This window comes from Pan paniscus, chromosome 1, assembly GCF_029289425.2.
Source record: "Pan paniscus chromosome 1, NHGRI_mPanPan1-v2.0_pri, whole genome shotgun sequence".
Classification (NCBI taxonomy): Eukaryota; Metazoa; Chordata; class Mammalia; order Primates; family Hominidae; genus Pan; species Pan paniscus.
Window position 1 is genome coordinate 185,604,919 of NC_073249.2, and position 18,484 is coordinate 185,623,402.

General features: G+C 37.8%; 1 protein-coding gene across 9 annotated transcripts in view; it reads left to right on the forward strand.

Moving 5' to 3' along the window:
* The window catches only part of SCMH1 (Scm polycomb group protein homolog 1), a 217,030-nt gene that overhangs the window by 33,220 nt on the left and 165,326 nt on the right, over positions 1-18,484 (forward strand). For 2 of the 9 annotated variants that reach the window (XM_034962531.3, XM_055094635.2), the window contains one exon: positions 13,817-13,893. The exons of the other annotated variants lie outside the window; for them this stretch is intronic. The gene's annotated coding sequence lies outside the window, so the exon portion shown is untranslated. Of the gene's footprint in view, positions 1-13,816; positions 13,894-18,484 lie in introns of those variants that run through there. 9 annotated transcript variants of the gene reach the window in all.

Consider the following 18,484-nt stretch of genomic DNA (forward strand, 5'->3'; position numbering starts at 1 on the left):
ATTTATTGATTTTTTGAAGGGTTTTTTATGTTTCTCTCTCCTTCAGTTCTGCTCTGATCTTATTTATTTCTTGCCTTCTGCTAGCTTTTGAATGTGTTTGCTCTTGCTTCTCTAGTTCTTTTAATTGTGATGTTAGTATGTTGATTTTAGATCATTCCTGCTTTCTCTTGTGGGTATTTGGTGCTATAAATTTCCCTCAACACACTGCTTTAAATGTGTCCCTGAGATTCTGGTACGTTGTTTCTTTGTTCTCATTGGTTTCAAAGAACATCTTTATTTCTGCCTTCATTTCATTATTTACCCAGTAGTCATTCAGGAGCAGGTTGTTCAGTTTCCATGTAGTTGTGTGATTTTGAGTGAGTTTCTTAATACTGAGTTCTAATTTGATTACACTGTGGTCTGAGAGACAGTTTGTTGTGATTTCTGTTCTTTTACATTTGCTGAGGAGTGCTTTACTTCCAAATATGTGGTCACTTTTATAATAAGTGCAATGTGGTGCTGAGAAGAATGTATATTCTGTTGATTTGGAGTGGAGAGTTCTGTAGATGTCTATTAGGTCTGCTTGGTGCAGAGCTGATTTCAAGTCCTGGATATCCTTGTTAACCTGTCTTGTTGATCTGTCTAATATTGACAATGGGGTATTAAAGTCTCCCATTATTATTGTATGGGAGTCTAAGTCTCTTTGCAGGTCTCTAAGGACTTGCTTTATGAATCTGGGTGCTCCTGTATTGGATACATATATATTTAGGATAGTTAGCTCTTCTTGTTGAATTGATCGCTTTACCATTATGTAATGGCCTTCTTTGTCTCTTTTGATCTTTGCTGGTTTAAAATCTGTTTTATCAGAGACTAGGATTGCAACCCCTGCTTTTTTTTCGCTTTCCATTTGCTTGGTAGATCTTCCTCCATCCCTTTATTTTGAGCCCATGTGTGTCTCTGCACGTGAGATGGGTCTCCTGAATACAGCACACTGATGGGTCTTGACTCTTTATCCAATTTGCCAGTCTGTGTCTTTTAATTGGGGCATTTAGCCCATTTACATTTAAGGTTAATACTGTTATGTGTGAATTTGATCCTGTCATTATGATGATAGCTGGTTATTTGCCCATTAATTGATGCAGTTTCTTCATAACATCGATGGTCTTTACAATTTGGCATGTTTTTGCAGTAGCTGGTACTGATTGTTTCTTTCAATGTTTAGTGCTTTCTTCAGGAACTCTTGTAAGGCAGGCCTGGTGGTGACAAAATCTCTCAGCATTTGCTTGTCTGTAAAGGATTTTATTTCTCCTTCACTTATGAAGCTTAGTTTGGCTGGATATGAAATTCTGCGTTGAAAATTCTTTTCTTTAAGAATGTTGAATATTGGCCCCCACTCTCTTCTGGCGTATAGGGTTTTTGCTGAGAGAGGCACTGTGTCTGATGGACTTCCTTTTGTGGGTAACCCGACCTTTCTCTCTGGCTACCCTTAACATTTTTTCCTTGATTTCACCCTTGGTGAATTTGACAATTATGTGTCTTGGGGTTGCTCTTCTCAAGGAGTATCTTTGTGGTGTTCTCTGTATTTCCTGAATTTGAATGTTGGCCTGCCTTGCTAGGTTGGAGAAGTTCTCCTGGATAATATCCTGAAGAGTGTTTTCCAACTTGGTTCCATTCTCCCTGTAACTTTCAGGTACACCAGTCAAATGCAGATTCTTTTCACATAGTCCCATATTTATTGTAGGTTTTGTTCATTTCTTTTTACTCTTTTTTCTCTAATCTTGTCTTTTTGCTTTATTTCATTAATTTGATCTTTAATCACTGATATCCTTTCTTCCACTTGGTCAAATCGGCTATTGAAGCTTGTGCATGTGTCATGAAGTTCTCGTGCCATGGTTTTCAGCTCCATCAGGTCGTTTAAGGTCTTCTCTACACTGTTTATTCTAGTTAGCCATTCATCTAATCTTTTTTCAAGGTTTTTAGCTTCCTTGCGATGGGTTCGAGCATCCTCCTTTAACTCAGAAAAGTTTGTTATTAACTGACCTTCTGAAGCCTTCTTCTGTCAACTTGTCAAAGTCATTCTCCATCCAGCTTTGTTCTGTTGCTGGTGAGGAGCTGCGATCCTTTGGAGGAGAAGAGGCGCTCTGGTTTTTAGAATTTTCAGCTTTTCTGCTCTGGTTTCTCACCATCTTTGTGGTTTTATCTAGCTTTGGTCTTTGATGTTGGTGACCTACAGATGGGATTTTGGTATGGATGTCCTTTTTGTTGATGTTGATGCTATTCCTTTCTGTTTGTTAGTTTTCCTTCTAACAGGTCCCTCAGCTGCAGGTCTGTTGGAGTTTGCTGGAGGTCCTCTCCAGACCTTGTTTGCTTGGGTATCACCAGCGGAGGCTGCAGAACAGCTAATATTGCAGAACAGCAAATATTTCTGCCTGATCCTTTCTCTGGAAGCTTTGTCCTAGAGGGGCACCTGCCTGTATGAGGTGTCAGTTGGCCCCTACTGGGAGGTACCTCCCAGTGTTGGGAGAACCACTCCTCTCTTCAAGCTATCAGACAGGGATGTTTAAATCTGCAGAAGTTGTCTGCTGCCTTTTGTTCAGCTATGCCCTGCCCACAGAGGTGAAGTCTATGGAGGCAGTAGGCCTTGTTGAGCTGTAGTGGGCTCTGCCCAGTTCGAGCTTCCTGGCCACTTTGTTTACCTACTCAAGCCTCAGCAATGGCAGATGCCCCTCCCCCCTGCGAGGATGCAGTGGGAAATCAGGGGCCTCACAGCCTTCAGAGCTGAGAGCCCCGAATTGATTGAGGTCAGTCTCAGACTGCTGCGCTAGCAGTGAGCAAGGCTCCATGGGCATGGGACCCGCCGAGCCAGGCACAGGAGAGAATCTCCTGGTCTGCCAGTTGCTAAGACCATGGGAAAAGCACAGTATTTGGGCAGAGGTGTACTGATTTTCCAGGTGCAGTCTGTCACGGCTTCCCTTGGCTAGGAAAGGGAAATCCCCCAACCCTTGTGCTTCACAGGTGAAGTGATGCCCCGTCATGCTTCAGCTTGCCTTCCGTGGGCTGTATCCACTGTCCAACCAGTCCCAATGAGATGAACCAGGTACCTCAGTTGGAAATGCAGAAATCACCCGTATTCTGCATTGATCACGCTGGGAGCTGCAGACTGGAGCTGTTCCTATTCAGCCATCTTGCAGTTCAGTCATTTTTGTTTCATTTTAAGAGATTTTCCTTAACTGTTTTTCTCTCAGAAATCAATTTGTGGGTTGTAATTATAAGCCATCCAAGTATAGTGTATTTTCAATTCAGTAAGTAGCCACTATTCTGGTCATATAATTTTTTAGTTTTGTGCCTTTTTTCCTTACTATTAAATTAGCATATACCCATTTCATTAATAAATACCTATTGAGTATCTCCTCTTACACCAGGCACTATTCCAGGTGCTGGAATATAATGCTGAATGAATAACATAAACACCCCAGTGAGAGAGACAAATAAATAGATATGGAAAATATTAAATGGTGCTAACTGCTATGTGGAGAATTAAGAGTGGTATGATAGAAAGGGTCTAGGTGACTACTTTAGTTTGAGTGATCAGGGAAGGATTCTCTGAGGAGGTGACATTTAAGCTAAGACCTGAATGATGAAAAGCCAGACATGTGAATATTGAGGTGGAACATTCCAGGGAGTGTAAAGGCCCCAAGGTCATAAGGAACTTGGCCTCCAACAGGAGCTGAGAAGACCAGTATAGCCAGAGCAAAGCAAAAGGTGAGAGCCATAGGAGATGAAGTAGAAGAGGTAAGTAGGGGTCAGATCATGCAGGACTATGTGGGCCAGGATAAGGTGCTTGGATTTGATTTGAAGTGCTATGGGGAGGCTTTGGGAGATTTTAAGCTGGAGAGTGATATGATCTAACTTACCTTAACATATAGTCAGGACAGGATCATATAGGGAAGAAAATAGGTCAATACTGAGAACCTGTAATTCAAACACAGGAAAAAGATTGCATTTGCTGCTAAGGCATACTAAATAGCCCAGTTTTCCTTGAAAAATCCTAAGCCTAAGAGACAAGAAATTTGGCCAAATTCCATTGTTTTGATTCCCAGCTCCACCATGTACCAACTGTGTAACCTTGGGCAAATTATAAGACATCTCTCTGCACTGGTTTCTCATCATTAAAATGAAGATAATAATAGTGCCTGCAGATAATAATAGTGCCTGCCTTATAGACTAGTGAAAATTGAACAACATTGCTGAGACCAGCTCGGTCGGGGAGACCCTAACCCAGCGGCGCTAGAGGAATTAAAGACACACAAAAATATAGAGGTGTGAAGTGGGAAATCAGGGGTCTCACAGCCTTCAGAGCTGAGAGTCCCGAACAGAGATTTACCCACGTATTTATTAACAGCAAGCCAGTCATTAGCATTGTTTCTATACATATTCAATTAACTAAAAGTATCCCTTATGGGAAACGAAGGGATGGGCCAAAATAAAGGAATAGGTTGGGCTAGTTAACTGCAGCAGGAGCATGTCCTTAAGGCACAGATTGCTCATGCTATTGTTTGTGGCTTAAGAATGCCTTTAAGTGGTTTTCTGCCCTGGGTGGGCCAGGTGTTCCTTGCCTTCATTCCAGTAAACCCACAACCTTCCTGCGTGGGCGTTATGGCCATCATGAACAAGTCACAGTGCTGCAGAGATTTTGTTTATGGCCAGTTTTGGGACCAGTTTATGACCAGATTTTGGGGGGCTTGTTCCCAACACAACATAATACATGGAATGTGCTTAGAGCAGTGCTTGGCACATAATAAGTACTTAATAGATGTTTAATTTTATATTTCCTTTAGAACTGTGTTTTTGATAGCCATGTGGTTAATATGACTGGATGTAATGAATTTTTTATTTTATTTAATTTTAAGTAAATTTAAAATTAAAAACGGATCTCAATTCAGGTATTAGAAAAATTTTAAGTATGTTTGAAACAATTTGGATATGTGAATTTTCTATGTGAATTTTCTTTTTCAAGTGTAAATTTACGAAATTGAAATATGGATCAAGTATTTGTGATGAAAATTTAGCATCTGAATTGAGGTAAGCTATAAGTGTATATGTATACCAGATTTTAAAGACACTACACAAATAATGTATTTTCATTAATGATTTTTATGATTACTTGCCAAAATAATATTTTGATATACTGGGTTAAATAAAATGCATTATTAAAATCATTTTTCACTTGTTTCTTTTTTTAAAACTTTTAAAAATATGACTACTAGAAAAATGTAAAAGCCACCTATGTAATTTTATATTTTTCTAGTAATCATATTTTTAAAAGTTAAAAGAAACAAGTGAAAATAATTTTAATAATGCATTTTATTTAATAAATACTGAACATTATGCTTATATTTCTGTTGGATAGCACTGTTCTAGACCCTGGGTCAGGGGAAGGGTAGTAGGAGAGGCATATAGACTAGGAGAGGTGCTTTTTCTAATTACACAAATACCTCTAGAGATTCTGAAACACCTTCATTCAGTGGAGCCTCCCTCCCCATCATATTACTCCTACCTCCTATTCCCTTGCTGAAAATCAGTGCTCTTAGTGAGTCTGCCCTCACTGATAAGAGTTTGTATTCTTCAGGAGTGTCTGGGTGCAAAAAGTTATGAATTGCACTAAATTTAACAAGGTTAGACACCCATTAATGATTTTGATGAAATAAATTTTGGAGTTCACTATTAAATAGTATGGTACTACCATATAAAAGTACAGTAAAGTCTACCACGAATCCTGGTCCAATGGACTCCAGAGGCTTAAAGTGAGAAAGAATTAAAGTAGATTTTATGAAAGTAAGGGATGAATTACTAGGTCAAAAGCTGAGGAAGTTGAGGAAGGCATCTTGTGTTCTAAAAGGTAAATTTCTGGGAGGGAAAAAAAAAAAAAGGCTGGGCACGTTGGCTCATGCCTGTAATCCCAGCACTTTGAGAGGCCAAGGCAGGCAGATCACAAGGTCAGGAGTTTGAGACCAGCCTGGCCAACATGGTGAAACCCCGTCTCTACTAAAAATACGAAAATTAGCCGGGCGTGGTCATGGGCACCTGTAATCCCAGCTACTCGGGAGGCTAAGACAGGAGAATCACTTGAACCCAGGATCTTGCAGTGAGCCAAGATCGCACCACTGCACTCCAGCCTGGCCAACAAGAGTGACTCTGTCTCAAAAATAAAAAAACTCAAAAAGCTAAATAACCATAAACTTTGGTCTCTGAAGTGAAACTGGACATGTGTTATTTTTCTCACGCCTCTTGGTTCCTGCTAGTTCTGTGCTTGCATACAAAGATTTCCTGAGTTATTTAAAGAGGCATTATTCTCAGGAGCTGGCATGAAGAAGGTTCCTAGTAAATACTGAGCACTATTCTGCCTGAGCTGTTTAGATTGCTTGTTCTATATTCTTTTTACATTGCCTTAAATTAATTTTTTTTAAAAAAATCAATGATATCCCTTAGCCAAATACCTATTGCCTTTCAAAGATTATTTCTTGCCCTCTTAAGTCACTTCGCTAGAGAAGAGAGCCCCTTCCTGAGTTCTTTACCATTTCGGAGTCACAGAATACACATTTCACTGGAAGCCCCTTGTTGGTGAGAAAAGAGGTAGTCTCAGAGTTTCCCAAACAGAAATGAGTGTCAAGGCAATTGCTTGAGTTGCTCATTGGAAGACAACTAATATCACTTGATAAGGTTCCTTATTTCAATTTTCTGTGAAGCCATAAAATCAGATACTTGTAGAGGTGAATGATGAGGAAACAGGCATGCAGCTAGTTTGCAGTAAATGTAGGACCCACCTGGGAAGGCACTAAGAGAACACTTGAGTTCTAACCTTCTGTTTTCTGTTGAGGAATTGGCAGCCCTGAGGAAGTGACTTCTCAGTAGTAGAATGAACCAGGCTAAATCTAGATCTTTCATCTCAGTTTCTTGATACAGAGAAACCATGTTTACCCTCAAGTTTGTAATTCTGTATGATTCATACAAGACCCTAGATAATGCCATGGATTTATAACTCCCTCAGTTTTTAAAAGATAAGAATCTGAGACTTTAGAGGGGATTTACAGAATGGTTTATGGATGCTGTTCTGTCAAGTTCAAATTACTTTATTTACCCATCTTCATGGCCCAAGTAGTTGAGGATCTAATCTATTGTCAGGGCTCTTTGTCCAAGGAGATAGTTTTCTATATAGGATTCTAACCTATTAGACTGTAAGAGGTTAAAGTTGATCTTGAGATCTCTGGTCCCTTGTAACATTGACATCTTTCAACGGTCTGCTTAGGCAGTGTGTGAACTGATAAAAAAAAAAATGGTAAAGGTTAGTAATCTCTTATCTGTCCCCAAAGCCATATGAGTGAGACCTCAGCTGTTCATTTTGTTATCATGAAAAGCTTTTATTAGGTGACTCCTGTTTATAGATGATGACATGCATTCAAATCTTCACTCCAGAAAACCTTAGAGAAAAAGCCATTCTAAGAAGCGTAATGTTCTGGAGAGCTACAGGATTGTTCCATTGTAGATTAAAGTTTTATTTTTAAAAATTATTTTAGTTGGAAATTATTTTAAAATGGATCATAGCCCTTCTTCCCTTTAATTTACTTTAATGAGACTAATTTAGTATGTTTATGTGTGCGTGTGTAAAGGATACAAAGTTCCATGGGTTTTTAGTATCTATTCCTAACTCTGTTTTCCTCACAAGCATTATTATTATTATTATTATTATTATTATTACATTTATTAATTTTTTTTTTGAGACGAGTTTTGCTCTCGCTCAGGCTGGAGTGCAGTGGCGCAGTCTCAGCTCACTGCAAGCTCCGCCTCCTGGGTTCACGCCATTCTCCTGCCTCAGCCTCCCGCGTAGCTGGGACTACAGGTGCCTACCACCACACCCAGCTAATGTTTTTTTGTATTTTTAGTAGAGACGGGGTTTCACTATGTTAACCAGGATGGTCTCGATCTCCTGACCTTGTGATCCACCCGCCTCAGCCTCCCAAAGTGCTGGGATTACAGGCGTGAGCCACTGCACCCGGCCACAAGCATTATTTTTATAGAATTGTGAGGTTTCCAGGAATGTATACAGTTGTAAAAAACACCTAGATTTAAGTCTGTGGATTACAATCAAAAAAGATCTGAAAGCCAGTGCCAATTAGTTCCTTCCTTGCATTAATAATACTTTTTTACATTTGTTTAAGATTTGCCTGTTTGCCAAGCCTCTGTACATACACACTGTATATGGTCTATGATAAGTAAACTAGGGATGGTCTTCTTCTTGTTTTAAACTATACTAGGCAGGCATAAGGAAACCGAAAAGAGGATGGACTTTGAAATCAATCTTTCTTTGATTTGAATTTTAATTTAGATTCAGGGGGTACATGTGCAGGTTTGTTACAAGGGTATATTGCATGATGCTGAGGTTTGGGCTTCCATTGAGTTCATCACCCAGATAGTGAACATAGTACCCAATAGGAAGTTTTCAGCATCCTCCCACCCCCACCCCCTATTGTGGAGTCCCTAGTGTGTATTATTCTTACTTTTATATCCATGTGTACCTGATATTTAGCTCCCACTTATAAACAAGTACATGTGATACTTGGTTTTCTGAAATCAGACAACCTTTAATATTCGCTTTTGCATTTAGAAGTTGAGTGACCATGGGTGCCTTAACCTTAACTTCCAAAGTTCAGCTTAAAAAAAATCTAAATGGGAACAGTAATGCCAGAATTGTTGGGTGCTTTAAGTTAAGTAATAAAAACGCCTACCAGGAGCACAGTGGATGACTCTCACAAAACAAAATGTTGAGTGGAAGGAAGTGGACATAAAAGAGTACATATGATATGATTTCATTTATATAACATTCAAAACAGGCAAAACTAACCTACGGTGATAGAAGTCAAGACAATGGCTACTCTTAGGTGGAGCAGTAACTGGGAGGGGAGGGCACAGGGGATATTTATTGGGGTGCTAGTAATGTGCTTTTTCTTGGTTTGGAGGTACATTATAAAAATTCACTAAGCTTATATACTTATGATTTATGCACTTTTGGATAATAATGTTATAGTTTAATAATAAGTTATTTTTAAAGTGCCTAACACATAGTTTATTCTCTTCTGCTATGATGGTTCTTTAGGTTAACAACATGAAAATTTATTTTAACAGAATGATCCTAGCCTCTTTTCCTTGTAATCTTTCCATTTCTTTGTTCTGTAATAGTCCCTTTTTCCTAATTCCAGTTTTATACCTTGGCATGTTTAATAAATATATACTGATGATAATCCCAATTGGTGTAGTTGGAGGAGTTTAGGTCAGTCAGGCAAGGTGAAATTGAATGTCACCGTCATCTAGGAGTATATACCATTCTCTGATCTTTAGATGATTTGGTGATATTTTGCTTTTCACATGAAGATTTCCCTGATTTGTGTAATACGATCTTGTCGAATATCAGACAGACTCTATCATTTACTTTTTAACGGTGAAATATTGGACATATTCTGTTATTTCTTGCACTTTTAATGCAATCCAATTATAGTGTGGTGGGCTTTGAAATGGTCACTGTCACACCCTGTAGCACCTTACAGTTTTTCCTTGGGTTCTTGTTGCTAAAAGAGAACCATGCTTATTGTTTTTATCTTAACTATTTTTGTACTACAAGGGTAGAAGTAGACTTATATACTAGAAAATTTATGAAAGCTCCTGTTATAAAAAACAATTCTTGAAAATTCAAATTTTAAAAACTGAGGAAGTTACTTCTTCTGCTAAGCACTGCTAGACACTGTGTAGGATATAAAATAAGCCTATGACAATCTCTGCCCTCACAGAGGGTGGACTCCTGCTATAAAGACAGGCTTCTGCTTTGTGGGGGTAGATAGAAAATGAGTTTGTCCACACTTGCTTTTTGTCTTTTGGATATTGGCTTTGAGAGAAAGTCTCTGATGGAGATGCTAGCAAGCCCCTCTAAACCCCAGAGAACTGTGGTGATGATCATATAGATTCAGTTGGAGCCAAGAGACAAAGAATGGACTGTGACTTCATCAGCGATCAGTAATATGACAAAGTGTTGAGGGGCTGAGGCAGCACCCTCTATATATCAGACACTTACTTACATTAATTCATGAAAATAGATCATGACATTGAACATTTCCTAACCTTGGGGTAGGCACTATTACTTCCATTTTAAAGATGTAGAAATTGAGGTCCAGAGACACTTAGTAACCTGTCCAAGTTTACATAGCTAGTGACAAAGTTAGTATTCAAGCCCAAAGCCCATCTGTACTGCATGCTATGTATAGATAGTAACATTATCCCGAAAAGGAATATGTTTATTAGAAGATGAACAGTTTGGAAACATGTTAAACAGGAAGTCATAAAGAAAGTTGATAGAGGACTACATCTAGGACTACCTAGGAAAAGGAATTCTGTGGCTCAAGATTGGATTTCTTGAAAGTCCCCATGAAGCTCTTTGTGTTCCTTTTGCAAGACGGTTGAATGAGGCTTTCAAACACTGATGCACATCCACCTGTTGCCTGTTTTTTTTTAATTGTGGCAAAATATACATAAAGTTTACCATCTTAAGACATTAAGTACATTTATAGTGTGTGTAGCCTGCACCATTATCCATCCCTAGAATTTTTTTTAATCATCCCAAATAGAAATTCTATACCCATTAAATATAACTCTCCTCTCTCCACCAGTTCCCTGGTAACCCTTATTTAACTTTCCATCTCTATAAATTTACCTATTATAGGTTCGTCCTGTAAGTAGAATCATACAGTAGTTGTCCTTTTGTGTCTGGCCAGTTTCACTTAGCACAGTGCCTTGAAGGTTCGTCCATGTTGTAGCATTTATCAGAATTGCATTCCTTTTTATGGCTGAGTTTTCCATTGTATGTGTATACCATGTTTTGTTTATCCAGTCATCTGTTGATGGACACTTAGATTGTTTTCCACTTTTGGCTATTGTGAATCATGCTGCTATGAACATTGGTGTACAGGTGTGTTTGAATCCCTGCTTTCAGTTCTTTCAGGTATATAACTAGGGGTAGAATTGCTGGATCATATGATAATTCCACATTTGACTTTTTGAAGAACTGCCAACCATTTTCCACAGCAGCTATACCATTTTACATTCCCACCAGCAATGCATAATGGTTGCAATTTTCCCATATCCTCACCAGCACTTGTTATTTTTCTTTTTTCATAACAGCCATACTAATAAGTGTGAAGTAGTATATCATTGTAGGTATTTTTGCATTTCTTTAGTGATTATTGATGCTGAGCATCTTTTCACGTGGTTATTGGCCATCTGTATATCCTCTTTGGAGAATTGTCTTTTGCCCATTTTTGAATTGGGTTGTTTAGGTTTTTTGTTCTTCTTGTTGTTGAATTATAGGAGTTCCGTGTATATTTTGGATATCGACAGACTACAAACATGATTTGCAAGTATTGTCTCCGATTCTGTGGACTGTCTTTTCACTCTGATGATAGGATCTTTTGATGCACAACAGTTTTTCATTTTGGTGAAGTCCAGTTTATCTGTTTTCTGTTTTGTTGCCTGTGTTTTATCTGTCATATCCTATAGTCATTGCCAAATCTAAAATGTTAAAGATTTTCCCCTATGTTTTCTTCTAAGAGTTTTATAGTTTTAGCTCTTACATTTATTTAGGTCATTGATAAATTTTGAGTTAATTTTTTTGTATATGGTATAAGGTAAGTATTCAACTTCATTCTCCTGCATCTGGATATTCAGTTTTCCCAGACCTGTTTGTTGAAGAGTGTCCTTTTCCCATTAAATGGTCTTGGGACTTTTATTGAAAATTAACTATTTTTGAGCTCTCTGTTCTATTACATTGGTCTGCTTATCTATCCTTATGCCAATACTATACTATTTTGATTACTGTAGCTTTGTAGTACGTTTTGGAATTAGAAAGTGTAAGTTTTCTAACTTTGTTCTTTTTTTCAAGATTGTTTGAGCTATTTGGAATCCTTTAAGATTCTTTGTGAATTTTAGGACAACTTTTTCTGTTTGTGCAAAAATGCCGTTTGGATTTTGATAGGGATTGTGTTGAATCTGTAGATTGCTTTGGATAGTATTGCCATCTTAACAATATTAGTCTTTCAGTCCATGAACACAGAACAGAGTATCTTTTCATTTACTTACATCTTCTTTAATTTCTTTCTGCAATATTTTGTAGTTTTCAGTGTACAAGTCTTTAGCCGTGTTAGTTAAATTTATTCCTAAATATTTTATTCTTTTTGATACTATTTAAATGGAATTATTTTCTTAATTTTCTTTGCACACTGTTCATTGCTAGCATATAGAAATGCAACTAAACTTTGTGTGTGACTTTGTATCCCGCAACTTTGCTGAATTCATTTATTAGCTCTAACAGCTTTTTTGTGGAATCTGTAGAGTTTCCTACATATAAGAGTATATCATCAGCAAACAGAGATCATTTTACTTCTTCCTTTCAAATCTGAATGCCTTTAATTCCTTTTTCTTGCCTAATTACTTTAGCTAGAACTTCCAGTACTATGTTTAATAGAAATGGTGAAAGTGGCTATCTTTGTCCTATTCCTAATCTTAGGGGAAAAGCTTTCAGTCTTTCACCATTGAGTATAATATTAGCTGTGAGTTTTTTATATATGGCCTTTATTATGTTGAAGAAGTTCCCTTCTATTCTTAGTTTATTGTGTATTTTCATTATAAAGCACATTAAATTTTGTCAAATGCTTTCTCTACATTGACATTACCATGTGCCTTTTTTTTTTTACTTCATTCTATTTATGGTATATTACATTAGTTGATTTTCATATGTTGAACCATCCTTATATTCTGGGAATAAACCTCACTTGGTAATTGTGTGTGCTCTTACTATGCTACTAAATTTTGTTTGCTAGTATTTTGTTGAGGATTTTTGCATTCTTAAGGGCTGTTTTTGAAATTAAAGTTTTATTGGAACACAGCCATGCCCATTCATTTCTGTATGATCGATATTATCTATGGCTACTTTCATGTTTCAGTAGAGGCCACACGGCCTGGTAAGCTGCAAATATTTATTATCTGGCCTTTTTTTTTTTTTTTTTTTTTTGAGAGAGAGTTTAAATCTTGTTGCCCGGGCTAGAGTGCAATGGTAATGATCTTAGCTCACCACAACCACCACCTCCCAGGTTCAAGCAATTCTCCTGCCTCAGCCTGCCCGGTAGGTGGGATTACAGGCATGTGCCACCAAGCGCAGCTAATTTTGTATTTTTAGTAGAGATGGGGTTTCTCCATGTTGGTCAGGCTGGACTTGAACTCCCGATCCACCCACCTCGGCCTCCCAAAGTGCTGGGATTATAGGCATGAGCCACCATGCCCAGCCTATCTGGCTCTTCATAGGAAAGGTTTGCAAACTTCTGAGTTAGACAAACAGTTTCTTACTCTGGTTCCACACTGCCCAAGAAATCTGATTCTCATTTGGTTCCTGTGTAGATGCACCTTTAAAGTCAAATGGCCCTGGTCATGTACCAGTAAATATTTTAGGCGGTTATATTTCTCACAGTAAATTAATAAATTAACATTCTAGTTTACCTATTATTGTGTAATGACCTATAGCTCTATCCGAAAGAGTCTGTTCCATTTTTAACAGAATCAGGGTTCTGAACTCATAAAGCTGAGGAAAGTATCCTGGAAATTGGAAACTTAACCAAATTGCTGCCCTTGAGAAGCCCTGTCTGGATAACCAGCCTTCTGGCTTCCTCTGATGAAATCTAATTTCACTGCGTATCTTCTTTGATCTACAGTAGTTCATATTTCTATTTTTTTCTTTCGCTTTTAGATTTCTACATCGTACTAAGGAAGAATGATTTCCTATTTGATATAGCTGAACCATGCAAAAATCAGATCCTTGAAAAGGTCAGAACCTGTATTTATACATAGTAGAAATAGACAGTTATCCTCTATTAGGCTGTGTATGAATATATGTGTCACAAAAAACAGAGCAAATGAAAAAACTTCCCCTTTCTTGACATTTTATTCTGCAATTTTTACAAATTATGTGTGCCTTTATAATGTGCAAACTACACTACTTAAAAGTATGTGTAGAGTACTGTTATTAATCCTGTTTTATAGAAACAATAATGGGCTAAGAGACTTATTCAAAATCCTGTAACTAATAGCTGTAAGATAAAGCCCAGATCTTTTGCCTCTAAGTCTTAACCTTTCCACTACATTGTAAGTTCGTAATCAGTATCAGAATTTAGTAGACATGTAGTATGCAAGCTGTATGAACATTGGAAATAATGTATATAAAAGTCTATGAAAAAGTGTTAAAACCCCTTTATGGATGTTAAGTATCATAAATAATTCAGATCTTGACCTTCAATATCTAACATATAATCTTGGGATGATACCAGAGTCCTCAATATATAATATACCATTGGCTTAGTATAGCAAGCAAAATTCTTTACAAGGTGCCTCATTTCTACTTTTCTAGCCTCAGCTCATTCAGTTTCTGTCATCTGTCCCTGTAGCTTACTTTGTCCCTTTTCATCTGTAATAAATGGCTAGCATTGTCCAAACACATTGTCCATTTCCATTTCTATGTTCAATTCCACATAATTAGGAAGAATGCCTGAAATGCCTATTTGTCTTTCTTCGGATAATCCTAGCTCAACTTCATCTCCTCCATGAAGCTTTCCTCAACCCTCCCCAACCCCTGGCAAAGTTAATCATTCCCTTCTGTTTTCCCAGAGCACTTTTTATAGCAAATCTCTGTATAGCAAAAATCACACGATGATTGTATATTTGAATTGCTATCTTTCCTACTAATCTGTGAGTTCTTTGTGAGCATGAACAGGGACTTACACTTATTTGTCTTTGTGTCTTTAACATGTTACTACTAGGCTTAGATTTTGTTACTCAGCTCAGATGTATTTTGTTTAATGAATAAAATAAGAGCTGCAGTTCTTTCCTTATAAGGATCTGTATGTACAGTATTCTAAGTGGGAGACTGACCGCACAAAAATACCTAAAAACACATAGATATATGTAAAACGATATAGTGTATGCTTGAGGTAGAATAATGGAATGATCAGAGCCAGGTTGAGTTATTTAGGGAAGGATTCCTCTAGGTTAGTAGTTGGCAATCTATGGCCCACAGGCCAAATCTATCTGCCACCAGTTTTTTGTAAGTAAAGTTTTACTGGAACATAGCCATGTTCATTTGTTAGTGTATTATATGTCTGCCTTAATGCTATGATAACAGAGTTGAGCAGTTGCAACAGAGACCATATGTCCTGTAAAACTGAAAATATTTGCCATCTGGCCCTTTACAGAAAAAGTTTGCAACCCCTGCTCTAGGAGCGGGTTTTGGATATGAAAAGAAAAGGAATGTGAATTGGTGAAGCATAAGTGTGCATCATAATGCAATGAAAACAAGCCATAGTAGTAGGTATGCTAGGTAAGAAAGCTCCACTCCAATCCAGTTTGTCAGAGAGACCTATGCTGAAGAGATTAAATGTCAAGAATGTTTGGATTGAGAAAGAGGGAACACAAATCTAATGGAAAGAAATTTTGAAGTAAACACTCCGGGCCTGCAGCAAAATAGTTTCCTAAATAGTAGCAAAGGATGATGATGAAGGAAAAGGAAGCAGCAACATAAATTAACATTGACTGAGTGTTTACTATGTGCCAGGTACTGTTCTAAGTGGTGTGTGTGTGTGTGTGTGTCTCCTATTTAATCCTCTCAACAACTAAATGAGATAATTGCTATTATTGTCTTTATTTTGCTGCGGAGGAAACTCAGGCACAGGAGGCTAAGTTAACTTGGTCAAGTTAATACAACTGGTAAGTGATAGAACCAAGTCTGAACCCAGGCTGTCAGTCTGCAGAGTCTTCATAATAGAGAAGGGGAAATCTGGAGATATTTGGTAAAAATACTTTTAAGCTTGGAGTAAGGTACTTAGTCCAAGTAATTGGGAAATGTGCTATCCCAACATGGTAAAGAGAAAATGAACAGACAATAAAAGAGTAATGATGGAAGGCAGGGTTTCCAATTAGAAGAGTATACTATGGATTAGGCAGAATGGGCAGGGCAAGGAAGCAGATACTTAAGACATGTTATATAGTCATACAGTAAGATACGTTATATAGTCAGTCATTGCGTTTAACCTTGATGAGACCAGAAAGCAATTAACTTTTCCTTGCACACATGAAAGCTGTCCTAAAATACTTGAAGAGCTGGTATATCCAATTGAGATATAGATTAGCAGTGACTTTCAAGGAGGTAAGGGGCATTCAACCTTCCCACAAAAATATACACACCTTAGTATCCCAAGTGTATTATAATTGGTGGAGGTGTCAAGTCATAGCACACACCATTCTCTCTCATTCTGTCTCCCTAAGAGGACTGGTTCCTGTCCAACCCTGTATGATTGCTATGGTAAATATTTACCCCTTTGGACAATTTTTTAAAAAAAATACATATATATTGTATGCATGTTAAAGTAATACATATGCACTATGAAAATTTTGCCAATAGAAGTATACCAAATGCAAACATTGGCTAGAGATGGTAGGATTGGAGATGGAAGGAGGAGGAGACATTAAACTAAATGACTTTCAACATTTCTTCCAAATCTATAGTTCTATGTTTATACCAGCAGAGTGGTAAGCACAAAGGAAAAGACCACAATGTGACTTTGACATGGTTGGCTTGAATAGAGGATAAAATGGTATAGGAGAAAATCCAATATATGAAATCTAAATTTATAGAGCAGATTACTTTGCAGTGAACCTTGGACTTATTTTTATAAAGATTGCTTTTAACTAGCCATTTTGGTATGTTCAAATATACTTAATTTTAATAAAAAATTTCATTTACACTTAACTTGTCAGTAGTATATTTACTGTGTAAAATAAAGCAGACACACATTGTTCATTATTTCAAAGAAGGAAGAGATTTCAGCCAAGTTATGTTGTAGTAGCTACAGTGGAAATAATTGAGCTGGGCCTTGCCCATAAACCTGCAATATGATAGAACTTAAAAGGGGGCCAGGCATGGTAACTCACACCTGTAATCCCAGCACTTTGGGAGGCCAAGACAGGAGGATTGCTTGAGGCCAGGAGTTCAAGACCAGCCTGGATAACATAGTGAGACCTCGCCTCTACAAAAAATAAAAAAGTTAGCCAGGCGCATTGATGCACACCGGTAATCCTAGCCACTCAGAAGGCTGAGGTAGGAGGATTGCATGAGTCCAGGAGTTTGAGGCTGCAGTGAACTATGATCATGCCACTGTACTCCAGCCTGAGCAACAGGGTGAGACCCTGTCTCTTAAAAACTAACTAACTTAAAAGATACCTTAGGTATATAAGGTATGTAAAGTGCCTACCACAGTGCCAGTAAATGGTAGATGGAGACGCAGAAGAGAAAAAAGATGATGGTGGTGATGATGCTGTTGTTATGTCTTCTGTCCCCATATCACACTTCTGTAAGGCTTCAGAAAGAAAGTTGGTATTGTATATATTTGTATACACACATACATACATGCACACACACACTGTCCATGCTACAAAACCTAAACTTGCACAGTGTTGTTTATAAAAACCAGGACTCAGATTTGAAGTCTCAGATTTGGAAGGAACTTTAAAGGTTACCCAGTCCAGCCTCCCTCTTCCTCCTAATGATTTAGTATCTTCACCAATAGGTTATTTTACCTCTGCTTTCACATCCTTAGTGATGGCAAATTCATGCCTCTCCTTCCCAGAGAGCTTATCCCACTTTTGGATACAGAGCTCTGACTGGCAGAAAGTTCTTCCTAATAATGTGCTGAAGTCTATCTACCTATAGCTTCCACCCACTGGTTCTAATTCTCTCCCTTGGGGTAATATTTAAGAAGTAGAGCAAATCTCATCTCTCTCCTACATGAAATCCCTCCAGATATTTGCAAACAGCTCTCATGTTTCCCCTGAGTCTTTCCTTCTAGTTAACCTTCCCTAGTTTCTTAAATTCTCACTCTTCTTGTTGCTTTACTTTAAATGAGATTGTGCATTTGTATCTCATTCAAAATATAGGACCTAGAATTAAACATAAAATCCTACTTCTGATATGTTTGGACTGGCAAGAATGGAGCATCCAGGACTGTCATCGTCTTTATAAATATTGACTGGAATAATGATGATGCTGATGCATTGCTTATTTAATGACATCAGATCCATATATGTCTGCTAGGAACTATGAAGTGGCACTATAGGAACCACTGAACTTCTTCTCTGTTCAAGAAGCATGAGCCAGAAGCATTCCAAAAAGCATTAGCTTCTCTTATGCTCTGCCTCACACCTCTGCAAGTTTCTGGAAAGGGTAAACATTATACATAGTTAAAGAATACTAGGACTGCCTGTAGGACAAAGGAAGTCATGGCATTTTCATTAGCCACTTATTGCTAGCTGCATTACTTGTTAAAGGAAATACTGGTGTTCTCATGGGTTCTTCTCTGTGCATACACAA